Source organism: Homalodisca vitripennis, chromosome 4 (genome assembly GCF_021130785.1).
Source record: "Homalodisca vitripennis isolate AUS2020 chromosome 4, UT_GWSS_2.1, whole genome shotgun sequence".
In the NCBI taxonomy this organism is placed as follows: domain Eukaryota; kingdom Metazoa; phylum Arthropoda; class Insecta; order Hemiptera; family Cicadellidae; genus Homalodisca; species Homalodisca vitripennis.
Window position 1 is genome coordinate 107,145,001 of NC_060210.1, and position 22,697 is coordinate 107,167,697.

Consider the following 22,697-nt stretch of genomic DNA (forward strand, 5'->3'; position numbering starts at 1 on the left):
ATCTAGGTGAGTTTACAATGAACAATATGATGTTTGACTTATCCATTTTAAGAATATTCCAGCCAGAACACCTCAGAGGCCTAGCAGTGGCGCAGGATCACAGGTCCGAAGAAGAGCGAAGGTAAACGCTGCTAACATCGTCTGTATGAACTTGAAACAAAATTAATGAAGATGCCTCTGTATTGAAACATATTAAATATTATTAGGTTTTAAAATGGCGTTTTCATGGTAACGAGCTATAAGTAATTGTTGTCAGTTAAGAAATAGATTACTCTTAAGGCTTAAGTCACAGTTATATAAATTTTAAGAAAGATTAATAAACTATATTTTTACACTAGGGTGTTAAATGTTAGATGAAAGATTGTTACGAATTGTGCATTTTGCTCTGTTAGAGCCAAAGCTTCAATATGGAGTTGTTTTTCTGGGGAGGGACGTATAAATATTTAATAGAGAGGTTAAGAGTCATACAAAATCATTTCATGAGAATTGTGCACAAAAGAATACGTGACAGCCCCTTTCCTATTTTCATTCAATTAAAAATTCTACCATTGCAACATCTGTTTATTTTTAAAACCCCTAATCTGTTTTACACTAGAAGTGGTAATTTAGGAACAACGGGTCTAAATTATCCTACCAGAAGCAAAGAACTGCGAATGTTCAGAACACCTATTGACTATAGTATTGAATGCTATAGTATTGACTTGTTGACTACAAGTCAATACTTTTATAGCATTCATTTCTTTACGATGGCCCAGATATTTTTAATAAATTGCCTTATAACGTTGTAATATCTATGAATGTTAGAGAATTTTTTAGTAAATTATGAACGTTGTTGTTATTACATGAGAATTGTAACTCATTTTACAATTAATAATTTCCCCTATAGTATTATTTTTAGTTATTATATAAATCATGTGTATAAATAAATTAGGATTAAATTAACATGAAGAAATATGTAAATAGCAAATAATCATGTATTTTTCTTTTATATAATTAGCATAAATTCTTAGTTTCTGGTTGAGAAGGAAGGGTTATTGAGACATGTGTTTTAGTTTGTAAGTTAAAGATTGTAACAAGGAAAATATTTTAGTTGTGTTGGTGACTCATGCAGTGTTATCTATTATTAATCTGTAGTTCAGGCGCCACGGCTTATAACTTTAAGAATTAAAAGACTGGACTCGGATAAGAAATATGTTTTTTTTTTGTATCCACTGACCACACTACTTGCAAATGTGGTCAGTCAATTCCGAGTTATTATAATTTTTTATTGATGTACATTTGATGTTGGAATAAATTCATTTCAATCAAATGTTATAGGCGTATTTAAATAATGATATGGAGTATAAATATAAAACCATAACTTACCAATGATTGGGTCATCAAGAACATAGGATAAAAGTATTATTCTGCTTTGGAAGCAGAATTTGTTGTACAAAATCTGTGGAAATAAGCTGTTTCCCTATAATATGTTAAAGACAAACTGGTTTGCATCTAAACACGTTTTTAATGCATGTTTTAAACAGTTTCATCCAGCAGCGTAGGAAGGTTTGAATTATATTGAATAAAAGTTCGTCTAAACATAAAGACGAATTTAAACATGCTTTATATTTTACTTTACATAGGGTTAATAACAAAATACAAACGGGTTACTTCTATCTGAGGAAATATTATCATTTTATATTTCTGACCTTTCCATTTCAACTTGTACCAAAATTACCAAGGCTGTTGCTCGATTTCTTTCTTAGGAAAATTCACCAGGCATATTGTGTAGCTATATAATTGGCTCGCGGCTCTTAGAATTATTCTGATTATATTTATCTATTATTTTATCGACTATACATTTCAGTGTTTTTCTCTCATAAGGGTTGGAATTAATGTATGTGAATTATATGTAACGCCACATTCTGTCACTTGTTAATATGTTGTACACTTTGACAAAATAGAGCAAATACTAGTTCTTTAAATGTCGTCTATAAGTTCCTTTAACATTAGAGAACGACCGCAGTCTTGTTATTTTTTTTATGTAAATCTACTGTTCTATTAATTTCTGTGTACTTTACTTAATAACGGATTTATTATTGTTAAAAACCCGAGTTTTAAATGTGTATTTGTTTAAAATATTGGTAATCGCAATCATATAAAATAAGTTTATACACATTGCGCATCGTTATTTCCAATAAATATTAAAGTGTTGGTATTTTATTCTCTGATGATAATAAAATGTTATTGGTAAAACTTCAATTTGTTAATTTCAACTTTATTTTAAATTAATATTCATATGTTATGTGTTACAGGTAGAGATGGAACGGACCTTATGGATTTATAAACCATAAAATACGATAGAGAGTGACAGGGAACGAAATAATGGAAACCACTGGAGGTGTTTGGTAGACTATCACTATCTCTTTTCTTGAGATACAGCAGGCGTCTTATTGTTATAAATAAATATAACAAACCTTAAGTTACTACTAAATGGATGTTAGACTACATGCTTTCTTAATGTATATTTTGTTGCAAATTATCATAATAAAATACTTAATTTAACAATACCGGAGCTTATTGGATCCCTACACTACATCATGAGATATACAGCTATGTCAGAAAATGTTAAATTGAATTGCCAATATTAATATCTTAATAACAGGTTAAAGCACATAGACATGCATAATTACAAATAAACTACCATGATAGAAAGTGGATATTCATTACAAATCAAATATAAAAATGTACTAAAGTCGAATGTCCTGTCATGCGTCTTAGAGCTAACGCAGCTCCTGAATGTCACTTTTCATCAAATACTGAAAATTTTTATCTTTAACTTCTTATTAATCATTCCCTTTGATATGCTTGACAACCAAAAAAGTGTTTGGGGTCTAATCTTTAACAAAACAATTATCGAGTAGAACAGACTGAATGACTCTCAAGTGAAGACCGGCCTCTCCAGAAAAATTAACTATATATATATATATATATATATATATATATATATATATATATATATCCTAATAATCCTAAATTTAAGGTGGCCGAATAGGTTACATAGAGACATGTTGTCAGTGACTTGATAAACAGGTATGACCTCTCCGATTAATATAGTAATTAATCTGTAGAAAATAAAGTAGATATGAAGTAATATTTTTGTATGAGTTATCGTGGATAGTACAGAATATTCTTAAAGAATAATACTTATGTTTAAAGACCCAATGTAAAAAATTCAATAACACAGAAACAAAAAGTCAATAAAATATAAATCACAAACACAACACGATCGTGTGCGATACAGCATGTAGGCTGTGGATCAGCACTGGCATTTGGATGACTATAGGATATTCTCGAGGACATGACACATTCTCTATAGGAGACATGAAGCAACTGTATTTTTCTTGGTTTGAGAGTATATTAACATTTGGATTAATACACTACGGTGGAACATTTAAAACAATTATAAATCCAATAATAATGACGCAAAGACACGCATTGCGCATAATGTTTGGTTTACAAAGAACAAACCGAATCAGCTATATTTTTAAAGAACATAATATATTAAATTTTTACCAGCTGTATAAGTTTTGCTTGTTAATGCATGTACATAAATATTTAGATCACCATAAACTCAAAGCCGTAAATAGAATAACACGCAGTTCCAGGTTTTATCAACTTGAATTGCCTCTTTTTGGTTCAGTTTCCTCTAGATGTCAGTTCTGCTACATGGGCCCAACACTTTTTAACAAGTTCATAGCCTATTAGGCAATGAATTATTTTTTGAGAAAACGCCTAAAGTAAAAATGAAAGCATTAACTTATGTCACTGAAAGCGTGCCAGATTGAGAGCAGAGTTGCTTAAATCGCCCCATTTATTTATTTATTTTTTATCTTTTCTATCATATACATTTGTATTTCTATTGCATTTATTATTGAATAAAGCATACGTGTTCTGTAAGTCACTTTTACTGTACTTGTTATAAATTTATTGCTATAAATTTATAGTTTTATATCGTTGTTATTATTTATTTGTTATAAATTTATAGTTTTATCTCGTTGTTATTGTTTATTTGTTATAATATCTATAGATTTATCATAATGTTTATTATTTATTGTTAAACATTGTATTCATAAATTTATTATATTGTTACTGTTCATTTGTTATGTATTTATGGATTCATATGTTGCTTATTTATTGTTATACATTGTTAAAATTAAAGTTATTGTATAGCGTAATTGTGCGGAATCGGTGCGGGGTAATTGATTAATCAATTTCATGTGTAGTTTCAATGTATCTTTGTTGAATATTTAGCGTTGTTAATGCATAGCACGATGGATTATACAGTAGATACCTCAATTCTTACAGTAAAAGTTTAAATTTCAGTCTGCAAAATATCAACTAATTTATACTTGTAATATAGAATGGACTGTTGCATGAGGACTGCCAGCATCAAACAGTAATGAACAATAATATAGATTAAGATGTTCCCACGCGCACCTTGCATGGTGCATTGGGAAAATGCATTGTGAAATTATGAATTTTTTTGAATAAATATGGTTGTGAACTGTGAACTGTGAACTGTGAACACACACACACACACACACACACACACACACACACACACACACACACACACACACACACACACACACACACACACACACGCGTTGAACAATTAAGTTGAAGTAGATATATTGATTTACAAAAAGGAGAAACTTACCGAGAATAGATTAGTATAGCCTATGTATTGGACTAGGTTTGTTAGGTGACCGTATTTGTACAAAAATGGGAAATGTATCAGGGGTAAGCAGGTGCGTGAGTTTAGTTAAAATACAAGTTATCAGTCAAAGGGAAATGGGAAAAACACGTTAGGAAGTTAATTTATTGTAATATTAAAGGTTTGGGATAACAAAACATACACTAAAATTAGGAACTCACCAGGGGTACAGATGTAGAGTATAAACTAGAAATAAACGTGAATAGACTATTTGCTAGTTATACTCCAAAAGAGGGACAGTGTGAACAGGTTAGATAGTAATGTAACTAGAGTAATTTGAAGGCCAGACATACCCAAATGAATGATCAGCCCGAGGAAAGGCAGCTAAGAATCACAGAATGAAGGATATTGTAGAGATTAAGAGTGTCGATATTAAGCAGATAAGAGTGGCGATATTTAAGACATTACTTCAGTGATAATTGTGCTGAGAAAGTTTACTTGGTGTTATGCGTTTCTCTACGAGTGATTTAAAAAAAAGGCTAAGACAGCACGCCAGGGCGTTTGCAGCAAAGTTGTGAAAATACTGTACACTTACTGTCCAGCTATAACACCGTATTGTTAAGGTGAAAACATCTATTTTGTAACGTATTCTTAGTCTCATTATGATCAGTTTGTCAACAATGTTTTAATACAAATTAATTTGACCACTCCACTAAACCACTCTATGATGTCTCATTATAATGTATACAATGATTGAAAATGCGCAATATTTATAGATTTCCCAGTTAGTTATTTTATGTTGTATTAACTAGTCACCCACTTATTTTTTATATTGTTCAATGTGCTTTCATCATACTTCATAATCTAAGAAAATTACTGGGTAATATCTTATTCATTAACAAAATATTTATTAATTATAATTATGCATTTTCAATCCTGAATATTATAAGTATCCTTTTATTGTGTTGGGACAATATTAGACTATTTTCAATAAATAAGTATTTAAGTTGTTTTATTATTTTGTAGCACAATGAGTGTTTGTTTTTTTCACTTTTTCTAGGTTAATTGAAACATGGACTTAATAATGTAAATAACGACAGAGGCAACAAATGAAATGTTTTGATTTACCAGTTCGGAGAGATATCAGGCTGAACCTCTATGTTTCTTTGTCGGAGTCTCTGATTTGATGATTTGGCGAGGATTCCAAATGGTAGTAAACGACTTATTAAACTATTACTGACCGTTGTAAACTTTAGATTGCATGCACGCTATGTACAAGTTACTTTATTTTAAGCTCTTTCGCTCCCATATCTAAGATATTAAAATGTAGAAGTTGGTTTTCATAGAGACAACGATATACATTGTTAGATAAAAAAGTGTTTCACCCTAGATCATTCAAAAAAAATTATATCTCCGAGGTTAGGTTATTGGACACAATTTTTAATTCACTATTACTTTTCTTGATGGACACTACAAAAATTAATTTACTACAAGAAATAATCATTACGTAAACGCTAATTAAATGTAAACACTGCTCATCACATTTGAAAAAGTTTCATTGGTGTTACAATTTTCAAATAAATCTTTGTAGTCCAGTGTGTTTTATATAATAAAAATATGATAGCTTTGTTAATTTAATACTAATTCAATTAGCACTTTTAAGCCGATAAAAATTTCTGCAAATAACAAAAATATATTGTACATTGAGTATATCCATTCGACATAATTTAATAAGCTATCTCCATTTATCTACTACATTTAATCTATTATGATTTTCGACAGGGTGTGCTGGTATTTTATTAATTCCTTTTATTGTAAAACACTGTTCAAATCTTTCCTTATCAATTTCAATACAACATATTGCCAACGGTCCTTGTTTGTCTTGGTGAAAACCTGCAAACTATAATTCAAATTGTTAAATAGTTAGAGATTTGGTGTATATTGTTTGGATCAAAACTTAATATTTAATTTCGTAATGTTAGAGTCACCGTCAATGTTGCCAGCTAGTTACAGGATAGTATAAAATAGTCCAGTATTTCAGGTTGTAAATATTTTAAAACTATTAGCATTTATTGTGAAAACTAGATCAAGGCAGCTTTTTGGAAATCACAATGAATTATCATATTGGGGCTCTTTGAAGAAAACAAACATAGCCCAAATTTAGCAAAGCCTGCAACGTGAAACGTGTTCTGGAGTTATTCTTCCTTGTATATGAAAATATATGTCAGTATGAAATAAATCGAAAGAAAAGTTATGTATCTCGAAGGGATTTTCGAAATTAGAATAGGCCAATATTCACCCCAGGGACCCTAAAGATGTCCATGTCAAATTTCAGCGAAATCGGTTGAATACAGTAGTTTATGCGTGAAAACAAAACAAACAAACAAAGGCACTTTTGCATTAGGATTAGGATTTGTGGATGCAATTTTCAGTAATTGTAACAAAAATAAAATTATCTGTTGTGACAGTTCATTATGTAAGGTATGGCAAAAAATCGAATTAATTTTACTAACATCACAACTCAAGTGACGGTTAATAAATAATGAAATTTACTTCATGACGGACATTACTGCTCATATTTATAAATTGAATTAGGGACAATTTAAAATTTTTTGTTGATTGAGATGTCCTGCGAACCACAGCCAATTATGACAAGGCGCATGCTACACGTAAATGTACTGTATTATAAATTAAATAAATGATAAATAAATATCTTTATTCTCCTCGTGAAGTCATACTTTACAAAACATATTTAACATTTTTATATCTCAAAACAATGGAATAGTAAAATTATACATATTCTAAGACCCAGGCTGACCCCAAAAGGAAAATAATAGGGCCCCTAAGGCTACTAATTAGCCCCTCTAGGGGTTCCATCATAATAATTATAACTATTAAAAATTAATGAGTTCAGGAGCATTAGTTTATAATTAACAACTCTACTGTGGTATAACAAACAAAAAATAAAAACAAAAGATGTGAATATTGTGTCTCTTTTGTGTTGTGTTTTGTTACAGAGATTTGCATGTGAGTGTTTTGTAATATTTTAATATTCATTTGATTATTATGGCAGTGACAGTAACTGAACTTAAAGAACTTAGGTTTTCTAACTTATCTCTCGAAAGAAAGGTTGAAATTAAAGTAAGTGGAAAACCGACCCCCCAACTTAACACTGTTCACATAACTAAAGGTAAGAACAGAAACTTTAAGAGGGAATTCAATCAAAACGTATGTACCAGAACCCCGTGGATTTGTGGATGTGAACAAAGCAATAGATTTTATTGCTTCCCCTGTTTACTTTTTTCGAAGCAAACTGGTGAATATAACTGGGTAAAATATGGGGTTGCTGATCTTTCCCATTTGCAATAAAAAATCAGAAAACATGAATGTTCTCAGTCACACTTAAACTCAGTTTTGGAATTTAATATTTTGGGCAAGTTAGACATTCGACAGCAGCTAGACTGTGCTTACAGGGAAAATATTAAAAAGCACAACAAACAGGTTACTAAAAATCGTTATGTGCTTTCCAAACTAATTGATTGTATTAATTTTTGTGGGGCGTTTGAGTTAGCACTCAGAGGCCATCGTGAGCAAGATGATTCTTCAAATCCTGGCGTTTTTAGGGGACTAGTAAATTTCTCAGCAGAATTTGATGCTTCATTGAAAGAAAATCTGGACAATGCAACAGTGTTTAAAGGTACATCTAAAAGTATCCAAAACGAATTGCTTGATTGCATGCTTGCCGTTTGCCAGGACAACATAAAACAAGAGATAAAAACTACTAGGTTTTTATCGTTGATCGCTGATGAAACTACTGACATTTCATCAACATTTCAATTAGTCATAGTTTTCCGCTATGTCTTGCCTGATGGCCAACCTGTAGAACGATTTTGGCAGTTTGTTCAACCCACTGGTCACGATGCTGACTCAATAGCTAGATGTATTAAAAGTGCAATACAAAGTGTTGTAGACGATCCAAGCAAACATATCACAAAGCTTTGATGGCGCTAGTGTAATGAGTGGACATCATGCAGGGGTACAGACTCTTGTTAAGCAAATGTATCCCCACGCATTTTAGGTTCATTGCTATGCACACCAACTGAATTTGGTAGTTGGACAGGCTACAAGCCAAAACCAACAAGTGAGAATTTTTTTTCAAATTTGAGTGATTTGACCAACTTCTTTAGCAATTCTCCACAAAGAGTTGCAGACACAATAGTTGGCAGAATAATCCCTCGTGCTTCCGCAACTAGATGGAACTTCAAGAGCCGTACGGTCAACACTGTGTATGAATACAGAGAAGATTTAATTGCTTGCATGGAGGAAATAGAGGCCTCATCACATCAAGCAATCACTATCACCAAAGCAGGGGCAATCAGACGTATGTTAGAGGATCCCAACTTTATTTTTTGGCTCGCAGTGTTCCACAAAATCATGCCCCATGTTGACATTTTGTATAATCAACTACAGCTTACATACACCGATGCTGTGCGAACAAAGAAAAATGTCGAAACATTTATTGAATGCGTCGAAAAAGAAAGGCAAAACATGGATAGTGTCAAAATTGATGTTGATCAACTACCTATGCCTGTGAAAAGAGCCCGACGTGATGAAAATATTCATGTGGCGAGGACAATTTTATTGCCGCAAAAGAGGTGTGTGATGTTATTTCCAATCAAATAAAAGAGAGATACTCTTTTTTGACACACCATTCGGCGGTTTCTCTGTTTGATTCATAAAAGTTCACGCACTATGAGAAAACGTTTCCCATTCAACTTTTGGAAGAATCAGTGCAGGTGTATTCATTTTTAGACAAAGAACGATTGAAAACAGAACTGTCAGTGATATAAACGAAAAGATTTTCAAGTCATGTGCCGTTGTTACAGTTCGTTATTGAGAATGGCTTACAGACTTCATTTTCAGAAACTCACAAACTTTTGGCCATTGTTTCTACCATCCCTATGACTACTGCGGAGGCGGAACGGTGCTTTTCGACCTTAAAACGCATCAAGACATTTTTGAGAAGTACCATGGGGCAAGAAAGACTAACAGCATTGGCTATGATGTCTGTGGAAAAGGGTATGATCAGGAGTATACCTAACTTTAATGAGCGTGTAATCGATGTTTTTGCTAGGCAAAAAGAAAGAAGGATGGACTTCAACTTTAAAAACTGTACATGAACTAATCATCTTACAAAGAGTGTTTTTGGAGAAAAACTGTGTATAAAATGCTGAACTATGATTTCATGAAACATTTAGTTAATTTTCAATTAGCCTATTTAACCTATTTTCAAAGTTACTTATAACCTTACATTTTTCTTTGTATCAATAAAAATAAGATTGTATTCACATTCTCTTTCTTTTATTTGCATTTTCATAAACATTTTGTTAGCCAAATAAACCAATAAATCAGTTATATTTGCTAATTACTTTCTGGGCTATAAGCAATTATTAAAATGCAAGTAGTCAAATATCGTTGCAAATTTTAAGGAGTTTCTTTTTACGAACTATTCATTCCACAGCACGAAATAACTCACAGTCTTGTACACCTTTTACAAACAAATCAATTTGGTGTTATAAAGAGCCTAAAAGGACTGAAATATTTTGTTTACTATTATATTGAGACGATAACTATGTTGGCGACGTAAGTTAATTATCTAATCCTACTGTTATTTTATTGTTTGCACCCCCGTGACCACTTATCAGGAGCCGCCACTGGGTCTAGTACTCAAGCTTTAAGTTCAACCAGAAATTTATTTTAAAAACAATTATACATCATAATTTAGCGCCTTCAAATCGTGTTTTGCTATTTAATGTACGTAACTTGCAGTTTATAATGTGCAGGAGCTTTGAAAACTTTTTATCTTTCAAATTTGAAATGAAATTAAAAATGTCTTTATTGAGTACAAAGAAAAACCTTCAATTGGTGAGATTAGGACTATTAAGTCCTCTCTTACACCTGACCATACATTTATAAACTATACTATTAGTGTAAAACAAGAGCCACAGTGTAGTCAAAACTGTTTACATTCAAAAATTATAATATATATTTATATAAAATAATGAAATGAAAAGTAGGTTTTTCAAGAAACTAAATTTGTAACTGCTTACATTTTCAAATCTGAACCATTCTGAATCTACCTGAAGACAAACAAAAGATTAAATTAAAATCGGCCGTTTAGAAGAATTTCAGTGACATACACAAGCACACAAGATAGATATAATATATATATATATATATATATATATATATATATATATATATATATATACCGTATATATATACAAACAAGGAAACATGTTCAAAAGTTGTTTAATAGGGACGATGCCTGGGCCAAAATACTTTTACATCTAAGATACGATTTTCGGGTTTTCTTAAATATCAACGTATTAATATTATTATTGTATTCAAATTATTAACATTGTAAGCTTCCTGTAGTTATTATTTGTATAATTTGGTAAAATAATAATTCTATTTTGGTAAAATCATTAACATGACAATTGTGTATTAAAAGACAATGCACTGAATGAGTGCAAAATTAATCAGAAAAGCTTCTTGGACGAAGTGATGTCGTATTTTTGTATAGTGCAAACATGTACTAGCAAAAACTTAGAGACTACCGTCATTAAATATTGCGTTCAGAAATAAGAAAAATACAGCATAGTATATTCGAAATTAAATTAAAATTATATTACATCTAAAGTATCAAGATCACACATTCAAATAATGAGTTTAAATGGCTATTATTCAAAAGTATTAATTTATAGTTATTATTTAAAAAGCCATTCTTTTTTGATTATTTGTATTTATCTTTGTGAATAACTGTTTTCTACATGTACCTATATTATAATATTCTATGAGCAGTCACAATCAATACGAAATAAAAAGAGACAGACTTTCAATCACACTAGCAGTCTAGCAGTTAAGAGACAGGGGAAACACAAAGTTGTTATGTTAAATCATAACTATTTAATAGAATTTAAAATTACACTGAGAGGGTAAAGATGGAGTGATTTCACTAGATTGGTGTTAATAAAAATATGAAGCATTTACTAAGACCTTACTGAACCATTCATTGAACCTTATCATTCAATTAAGAATACTCATGAAAAGAAAACATCAAAAATAAAATCAACAAATGGTGAGATAATACATATAAAGAATGGAATGATATGTTACTTTACACTTATGTGGAAAAAAAATCTGATCTGTTGAGAACAAGATCAGCAGTTATTTAATTAGAGCGTAGCAGTTATAAAAAAGTACAGACAAATTGAGGACCACCTAAGTTATATTATAATTGAATCAAGGAATCAGAAATAAAAATAATTATATATAATCATGTGTTGTCTCTGTAAGGGGGTTTTCGGGCTGTAACTAATTTAAAATCTGTCAAACCTGGTTGAACGGTAGCTCTACTCCGGTATTTTTTCCTCAGTCAAAAATAAGATGGCTCTGGCTATTTACCGCTTAAATCCGTCCCTTCGATTTAGATTTAAAACTGTTTGTAGTTGAGGGCCCAGATTCTATAGATGAAACAGAAATGTATTCTAAGACCATGTTCATCGTAGCCACTCACCTATTTGCCTCAATGCTCGAGGATTTATTGTGTCCCCATTCCTAGCCCTGTTCGTTTACGATATCCGTGTAGTGTATTTCTCTAAAACAAACGACCGCAAACCGTAAATACCAACGTTAAGGGCTCGCCGACCCAAAAACTCAGTGTGCAGTACCGATTCCAAGAAATATAATACTTACGGCCTTAGCTTTACTTCTGGTGAACGCTTGCTGCTAAATTGGGGCTTATAACCATGTAAGGAACTTGTAACTTTCAGAGTGAATCTGTTTAACAAATTAAACATCTTGAAGTCCTGCACAATGACATTCCAGCATTACAAGTGGGAAAATCAGTCCAGAAGAGTTTAAAAGAAGTTTTTGGCCTTATATGCTGATGGATAATTTACAATTCCATCCATACTACATTATATGTTGGCTCAATTATTTTATAAATACCCAATATTTTGTATCAAACAATTTCCAGGAACAGCAATTATGCACCGTCTTTGATGATGAACAAACTGATTCAATTATGCATAAACATCGCAAATTAGATAAGGTTTTATACCATCGAAAACGTATACTGCATCTATGAAGTGGCCATGATACTATGAATGAGGAAGGTGGCCTTTTAGGAAAAATTTAAAGAAGAAATGACAAATGTTATATGAACTATATATGTATATATCTAAGGTAGATTGATTTGAAATATTCTGGGACACACAAAGAATTGATGTTGTAATGCAGCCAAGCCCGTATTCAGACCGATTTTTTCGTACTAATTCACCGGGGCCCGAGTCTAGCCACACGTCTATTTGAAGGGGTAGTGTTGACTTACGAGATAGCTTAAACTAATAACTGTAACGCTATTACAGGATAAATTTGTAATATCGTTCATTACAATTTAAAAAATACTGTGACTATTAGTTTTTAAATCATTACAGTCACGTTCAAATCCTGAGCGACAGATGGCTGGATAATGGTTTTGTACAAGAGCAGTACAGCGTGTCGATTTGAAGAAATGGGGATATTGCCTAGCTTCTAGAGCAGCTGTGACGTGAGCCGTGTCTTCTTTTATAACCGGTGGCTCAAGATATCGAGCGGACAACCGAACAAGTACAACTATTGATAATACTGTTGAAGAATAGGGCTAAATTTTAGCGGTTAATGATCAGAGTTCTGCTATGTTCAAGCGTCAGTCGCCGTTAAATCCAAAGCTACCGCCCATAGGCATCTGTCGCCCTAAACCCGGGCCTAGTCCAATAATTTCTGGTCGGCAAAATTCACAAACTACTATCATTGGAGTATGAAGTTTTATTTGTTGTTACATTTATTTTCCTAACTAAAAATTAGACCTACATCCACTCTCTTTCAGGTTTTCCTTCTAGAAATAATACAGGAGTATATTTGTTTGCTAAGTTATCTGGTAATGGCGTGTGTTTATAGTTTCAAATTGGCGGTGATATCCTTAATTATATTAATGCAGTAATGAATAAGAAAAAACCATTATATTCATATAATCAAGGGTGGCATGATTCTTCTTATTTTGAATACTTTATTACTATATTGTTATTTATAAAAGTATTTACACTCAACCTCTTTGAACTTTGTCTGATTTAATGTCAACAATTATATGTTGTTTTATGAGTATATTGAAATAAACTATTAGAAGAAAATAAAGTAGTAACTGCAATGATAAAATCGTAGATAATACATGACATAAAAATTGCTTTCGTTTTGGTTAACCTGTAGTTATATCGGTAAAACACTTTTTGTTATTCTTTACGTTCATGTAATTTTAGCCATGAAGTTATTCTCTACAACCTTTGTTTAGATATGATCCAGGTTCCTATTCCTCTATTCATTAGGAACCCCCTCCTGAGATGTATTGGACATAAGTAGTGTCAGTCCGGTCTCCCTCTGACTTTTATTTTAGTTCCTCCTAGCCCGGTCCGGGTGGTGGTAGTGTTTGTTTATTATTGGAATTTGGTTTAGGTTAGGAAGGACTTGAGAGTCGCGTGAACTTTTTCAAAATATGTGAGTATTTTCAAAGAATTAAAATAGTGAGGAGTTTTTATTTTGCTAAGAACAATAAATTATAAAAATACCAATTAAAATAGTTTATACCGTTTATAATTTTCTTTGAATAAAACATCTAGGTATAACTTCGTGTAAATCTATCTTTTACTTAAGGTACCTGATTTTACCGAGTTTTGTTTAGTTTTGTATATTAACCCCCAAATTGATAGTATTCATGTACTAGCACACATTGTTCAGTCATTTGTAAGCTTTTCCATAACCTCTTCTTACAACTAAAAGGTCCGTCTGTCATTATTATCAGAAAATCTAAATCAAATATATTATCCTTGTTTTTTGTAATTTTGTTAAGAATTGTAGGGCTTTGAGAATGTAATCAAATGTAATTTTTTATGAAATTTCTAAATATAAAGAAAGACAGAATTTTTATAAGTCTACTGGCTCTAATATATGTGAATTGGTTAACCATTTTGAGGAGTAATCACATTTACATCCCTACATCAATAAGGAAGTAGTAGCTTAAAAGATAATTTTACAATAAAATGCCTAGAGTACAATAATTTGTTGAATAAAATCAATTTCATAATACAGTATTATTATCATCATCATCAAAATCTGTATTTTTATCTTCAAAAGTTGAAAACAATCCATAATTTTTAGGTGAGTTATATGTGTGTCATTATATGATCTTATAACAACATTACATGTGTAATGTGGGGTTAGCAAAATAAATCAAAACCTTATAAATGTGTTATTAAAAGAAAATCTTGTTTTTAAGTTCAAACATGATTGTTATTGAATGAATTCTTCTTATTGTCATATCACAATTCGCTCAAGATAGTGCAGTAGTTTGTATGCAGTCAAAATGTTTTCTAAGTGCAGACTAGTTCAAATATAATTAACTATTAGTGTTTTGTGTCCAATTCCTTCACAAAAGCGTGTAGAATTCAATACCATTATTATTATAGGCTAAATTACTAAGGGAAAGGTTAAAATATCAATTGCTAATATTTAAATAGAAAATGGCTAAAGACATGATTATTCCTATAAAGTGTATTATCTAGAAACATGATGACTAATGATTACTATTTAAGTATAACATTAGATACTATTGAACAGGTTAAGAGGAGAAATAAGGCAGACTCAGTATGAGATACTCCTAAATAATTGATGGTACTTTGGTATTGTCCCTAAGCCACTATTTTTGAAAAAGTTTTTCTTAGTGGGGACCTTATAAAACATTATGAAAAAGAACAAACTTTAATTGATATACTCTGAAATTTGTTACATGTCATTATGGCGATTGATTCTTGTTTTCTGTCTCTCAAAAGGAAATGTCGGTCCAGTTGAAGAGACCAATCTGTCCCTATCTACTAATTGTTATTAGGCTATATAAATAGGTAAATACATATTTAAATATAAAAAATCTAATGAGTACTTACATGATCTATACTTGAATGTAGGTATTATCTCGAGGGTCGTTTTTCTCTTTTTGTCAGTAGGCAGGGTGATGCCTTCGAGGGTACCACTAAATCTCACACTGCTAGCCAGGCATTTCCGAACGGTACTTTCCCAACCCTAGATCACGAACCAGATTAGCCAACGTGATCAAATGTCTGAAAAGTTGGATGATCTACAACGTGATCTGAGGTCAGGAAAGTACTGATTGGAAATGCCCCGTCTGGTCATTAGTATGGGCTTCGACGGCACTCCGCACTTCTGACAAAAAACAAATAACACCCCTTGACATAATGCCCAAGTTCATTTTCAGATCACGTGAAGTCTCATAAAGGTGATGTTTAACTTTTGTACTCTAGTAACATATTTATGATAACCAAAAATAAACCTAATTATCTAAAAACAAATTGTAGATAGGGGCAGAGTGGCCCCCCTTCTTGTTGACATCGCTTCCTTTTGAAAGGCACAAAACAGGAACTGATTGTCATAATAACATACTTAATTTTCACATTAAGCCAGATATTCTCCATTCTTTCGAATAATGTAGTTTTCTTAGGTCCCTGGTATGAAAAACTCTTCTAAATCATAATGGCCTCTGCATGATACCAAAGTACATAATTGATTTCCTCAATCGGCAGTTATATTATCATTCTGTAATGGGTACATACAAATAATCAATTTTATAAATTGACCAATTAATACATTGATAATTCGTAGTCAAATTCTTTTACACTAGCCTATATTTAATAATTCAAAATAACAAGTACGGTTACTAAAAACAATAACGAGAAACAACCTTAGATTTGGCAAAGGTGAACCTCTATACTGAAAAGGCGTTTTTATTGTCTTTGCAAGCTATATTTAAATATTCATAAAAAGTGTTGTTATTTTTTTTACAACAATATGCTCTTTTATATTATTTCATAATCATAATTTTTTTAATAGTTTAGGTCCACTATGTGTTGAGTGCAAAAGGTTTGTCGTTTAACTAAAATTCCAAGTATAGCCCATTAAAAAAAATCTTAACTATTTTGTATTTAAAATGTATTATATACAAACGATAACAAAAAACTATATTTATATGAATCACAAATAAATTGTAGCTTATGTAGTTTTATCTAATAAAAGTAAAATTTCAAAATTAATAAAAGCCTCCAAATTACTAAAAAATATAAGTTTTCTTTTAAAATAAAAATATCAATTACTATCATAATTATTACCATAATTATTATTGATATATTACAGTCTGAAGAAAATGGGTTGGTCCATAGGAATTATGATGGCTTACTGAATAAATTCTTGTTTTATTTTATTTTCACTGTTGAGTCAGGAATTTGATTGTTCTAAATGAATAACAATGAAATTGTAATAATATTCTATACTATATCATTCTAACAAATTTCCAAATTTATAAAACACAACAAAAAGTCGTCAGTTCTATGTAAATAGTTTCCCTGTAATATTTGGTCTCAAAATATTTACTAAATATAAAAATTAATCGCTAAATGTTTAGTGGTAAGTGCTAATCTCAGGAATGGCTGGATCAGTTTGGCTAACTCTTTTTTTGATACACCTGTTGAAGTCCAAGGAAGGTTTTGATGAAGATATAAATTGGAAAATTTTACTGGAATATTTAATAATTTGGGAAAGTAATTTAAATATTTACGACGTATAATCCAAATGAAATTAACACTAAGCAGCTGTTGACACTTTAAGCTGAAGGTGCAGAGAGGCAGAAACATTGGTGTACATTTAAATTTTAGAAAATATTAAATAATGTACAGTTTTTGATCAGTAGTGGTATATATTGCAAAGATGAAGATACTAATTTTTACTTTAAATTACACCAGTGCCGAATAAACCATCTGATGCATTGGAAATACTATTTAAACACTGTTATAAAACCAAATTAATGAATAAAGGTGTGAATGTTTGCATATATGGTAATCAAAACTGGTTGGCTTTTTTTACATTGTGTATGGCATGTATACTGTAGTTAAAGAAAACGCAAAGGGATAATACACTCTTCCCTGTATACCAGAAGCGGAACACAAATAATGGAAGTAGATGTCTTTTTAAGCTTATGTATGAACATATTATCTTGATCTTGGGTACAAAATCAATTATAGCACAAGAAACATTTTTGATTAGAAATAGACGCTTTTTAATCTAAATCGGATTCCAAATCCCACATATGTGTTTATTTTCTTGGTCAGTGCAATAACATAAACTCAACTGTGGAATCATAAATAAATTTGACCGGGATTGAGTTTAAACAGCCGGTACTGACACTTTTTGGCTGACGTAACTTTTCAATCATACGTCAATATAAATATAGTTCTTTTTTCATCGAAATAAATAAGCAAACTTCAACTATGGCACTTGAAATATCTTAGACCGGAAGTAGATTACAAGCGCTGGTAGTAGATATTTTTTTACCCAAGTAGGTCTTAAAAACCAACATATGAATATGTTTTTTTGATCAGGACAACAAGGCATACTCAATTGTATAACCATAAATAAATTAGACTGGAATTTACACTTTTTTAACTGTGTAACTTTTTAGTCATACAATATATTCTTTTCATTGGGACAGTATGGTAAACTCCAACTATGGCACTCGAAATATTTTAGACCAGAAGTCGTTTACAAGTGCTGGTAGTAGACGGGTTTTCACTCACGAAGGTCTTGAAAACCAACATATGTATATAATTATGAGAATATATTTATGAGGTAGGCCTATATATATATTCAAAAAGTAACAGCGTTTAGCTCTTTCAGCGATGCAGTTTTCATGTCATCTAAGTTTGTAAAACAACGGCATAAAAAAAGTACACACTGAGTCATGTCTGGAGAATATAGAGACTAGGGCATCGTTACAGTACTGTTTTTGGCCAAAAATTCACAAACATGCAGATTTGAATTCATGAAGTGATCATGGTGAAAAGCCATGAATTGTTTTACCACAAATCAGGGCTTTTTTTATTGCTTCATGCAAACGGTGTTGAACTTGCAACTGGTACTGCTTATTGACTGTTTGACTTTGTGCCATGAATTCATGATACACTATGCTCTTAAAAAAGAAATCAAAGTAGTTCTTTCCTTAACTCTCGCCCAGTTCTGGTAAAATTTTATGCAGTAGTGTTGCTCCAATTTTACTATCATATTCTTTACAGTAAAAAGAATTATGGTACTACACTCTACCTAAACACTCCCAGCCATCCACAGGTTGGAAGAGATATATACATGCGCACAAAGGTTCAAGTCTGGCTTATGCAAGCCCCCTTTTTTTGAATCAATGAATTCCATAGGAACAAAATTGTTCTAACTTAAACAGCTCTTGTATTACTATTCCATGAAAAATTGTGTAAATTTAAAATTATATATAATAAATTTCAATGTTTTGGTCTTATTGGCATATAAGTTATTTGAACTTTTCTTATAAAATGTACCTATATACATGTACACCAAAATTCCAACTCAAAAATTCTAGAGGTTGCATATACTGATATTAGAACATGTAGTTTTTCCACAAAGTTAATAACATTTTATATTAGTTCATGAATAATATAAACCGACTTAACTTAACAAACCAGTTTGTATGTTTCAAGGAAAAATTGGCCTAATTGCAAGCAACATACAAGAACATTAATTTTATTTTCTCTGGCATACCTAATAATTAACCAAAATTTCCTTGTCAAACTTTTTTTATAAATCACCAGGTGGCCTTCAGACACATAGTTTACTAGTCAATGTATATATAAGTTGATAAATAAATGTATGTATAAACATTATGTTGAAGTTTTAGTGGTTATATAACCAAATTCAACTCACTTGGATTGAATCATGCTGAATGGTGGAGAGCTTTTATAAATTTAAATTACTTAGTTTAAAAAAAGCTGTAAATACTTGCTTTTACATTTGAAGTTTTTCAGTTTTGTATCTTTTTTAAAGTGAACATAATCCTGTAAACCACATCCTCTAACAAAATTGGGACCATGAATCTAATGAAACTTTAATTTAGAAGTTTTATTTTTTGTGAGCTGTATGAAAACATGCATAATACATTTTAAAAATTTATACAACACACATTTTATAAACAGAATTCAAATTCAGAGCTATAAAATAAATATAAGCATTTATTTACATTTCTTGTTCAATATATCTGGACAAGGCTTTAAATTATTTTTCATGGTATAAGGTATTTAGTTTATTCACATAACAAATTAGTTTCTATTCACATTACTGGTTATTTTTTATTACTAATAGATGTGTAGTATAAACAAAATAATTAAATACGGAGGGTATAAAATAATGTTTATATATTAACCATATATAAGTTGATAAATAAATGTATGTATAAACATTATGTTGAAGTTTTAGTGGTTATATAACCAAATTCAACTCACTTGGATTGAATCATGCTGAATGGTGGAGAGCTTTTATAAATTTAAATTACTTAGTTTTAAAAAAAGCTGTAAATACTTGCTTTTACATTTGAAGTTTTTCAGTTTTGTATCTTTTTTAAAGTGAACATAATCCTGTAAACCACATCCTCTAACAAAATTGGGACCATGAATCTAATGAAACTTTAATTTAGAAGTTTTATTTTTTGTGAGCTGTATGAAAACATGCATAATACATTTTAAAAATTTATACAACACACATTTTATAAACAGAATTCAAATTCAGAGCTATAAAATAAATATAAGCATTTATTTACATTTCTTGTTCAATATATCTGGACAAGGCTTTAAATTATTTTTCATGGTATAAGGTATTTAGTTTATTCACATAACAAATTAGTGTCTATTCACATTACTGGTTATTTTTTATTACTAATATATGTGTATTATAAACAAAATAATTAAATACGGAGGGTATAAAATAATGTTTATATAAAAAATAAAACCTATTTGATCAATGAACAGATTATGAAAAGAGCTATACACTAAACTGTTTAGTCTATAGACTTAGTACAATCAATCCAAGAAAATTGTTCTACCTACTTCTGTTTTGCAATATAATTATTAAACCATTAAACTTACCACATAGAAAGAGCCAGACCTCAATAATTACGAACAGCCCTAAATGGGAACAATCTTGGCAAAATAATATTGGCTTGGTGTACCATATTAATCTTAATTCAGACTTACAATTGATATTACTATAATGTTCATCAGACCTTCATTTAGGAATTTGTGATATTTCAGCTCTCAAGTTGTGATAAGCTTTTAGACTTTGGAAGTAGCTAGTTAATTGACACCAATTAACAAACAAAGTTTTTTAAATTAATGAGATCACTTAACTTGTATAGTATCTGACTATCTGTCTGTCTTGCTAGAAAAATGCTTTTTATAATCTTTACTAATACATTGTTTTTTATTTCATTAATGTATTTCTGTTTTAGTTTAGGAACACGATTTTATCATTCTATTAATTATTATTGCTTGCTTGAATTGAATATGTTCTATTCACAATTAATAGAATGTGGGTAATGGTCCTAGTATAATTCCAATTTAATCTCCGGTATAATGAATTACAATATTCTACAGTTCTTTAAGTGAATTTTAGTATGATTATCTGAAAATCTTGGGTTAAATATACACTTTTAAAGTTGTAAAAAATGTTATTGAAGTGCTAATAAAAAGTTTAACATAATGCAAGTAACTATTTCAGAGGACAACCTTCTCCATAAAATTGGTTCTGAAATACTCTGTATCTTTTGTTTGATAGAACATAAAATTAATTCACTGCAGTATTAAATGATTTACAAGTATTCTCTATAGCTGCTAAAAATATATCAACATTGTATTATTAGTGAGAAAAGTTCTTAATTTTTGTTATTGCATATTTTGTTTATTTGTATTTCTCACTATTGAGGTGTTATGTGTTGACTGGTTACTAAAATTTTATGTTTAAACTTTTCTAGCAGGTAGGCTAATTTATGCATGAATGCATTAGCTGTTAAAATTTTAAGATTTATTAGCTAACAAAAATTTGCTGTTAATTTTAAATCATTATTTCCTTTCATTTGTTTCTAACAAAATTGGATTGATTACTTTTTCACAGTGTAGACTGCAGTTTGTATAATAAGTTTAATATAGTCCTTGAACAAAGATACACTCAACACTTGTGTACATCATGACACATTGGTTCATGTACATTCACAACCACATTCGTATGTGTTTGGTTATGTGTGTAAATATTCATTATACTGAGAATAACAGACCACCTGGGCTACTACCCAGGAATTGAAATAAATACATGTTTTATTTCTAACAGCACTACACAATAAAAATTACAATTTACAAAACTTGGAAATTGGCTGACCTCGAAATCAGTAATGTGGCCAGTCTTTTATGGAATAGAACTGAAAATAAAATTTTACTTTGAGTCTAGCATAAACATTTAACAGAACAAAAAAGATGCTCTCTACAATGTTTGTTTTTATCAAAACTTCTTATAAAAATTTGATACATACTATTTGCAACAAACGTTTGGAAATTTGAAAAGTGTGTGTCAAATAAACACAATGTGATTGATTGTAGCCATAATTTTTGTAAAGTTAGAAAATATTTTAGAGATATTAACTGATTACCTGATTTAAATATTCTACATAATATAGAGTCACAGTCTAATTTTTTTAAACTTTACAAAATTCATTAAATGTATACTGTACTTTGCTTTATATTATAAGGTAGCGGATTAAAATATTTAGGTGCAAGGTATTACAACTTTTGTTTCAACTGTAACCCACATATTTTACCCCAAAGGACTTAGGGAATTATTTTCAAGTCTGTTACATGCCTCAAAATAACCTTTTTATGAGGTATATGAATACCGGTTTCAATTTATTAAAAAAAAAAATAAACATAGGTCTTGTTTCAAAAGTTCTTGAAGCCTATGTCTTTAATAGTCTTATGGTTTAGTCATACCCAATACC

The 22,697-nt window shown here is 30.5% G+C and overlaps 1 protein-coding gene across 2 annotated transcripts in view; it reads left to right on the top strand.

Annotated features, from left to right (window-relative positions):
• The first annotated feature begins 14,155 nt into the window (after positions 1–14,155).
• Positions 14,156–22,697, top strand: part of LOC124359919 (NAD(P) transhydrogenase, mitochondrial-like) — a 71,994-nt gene continuing 63,452 nt past the window's right edge. For both annotated transcript variants that reach the window (XM_046813053.1, XM_046813054.1), the window contains exon 1: positions 14,156–14,293. The gene's annotated coding sequence lies outside the window, so the exon portion shown is untranslated. The remainder of the gene's footprint in view (positions 14,294–22,697) is intronic.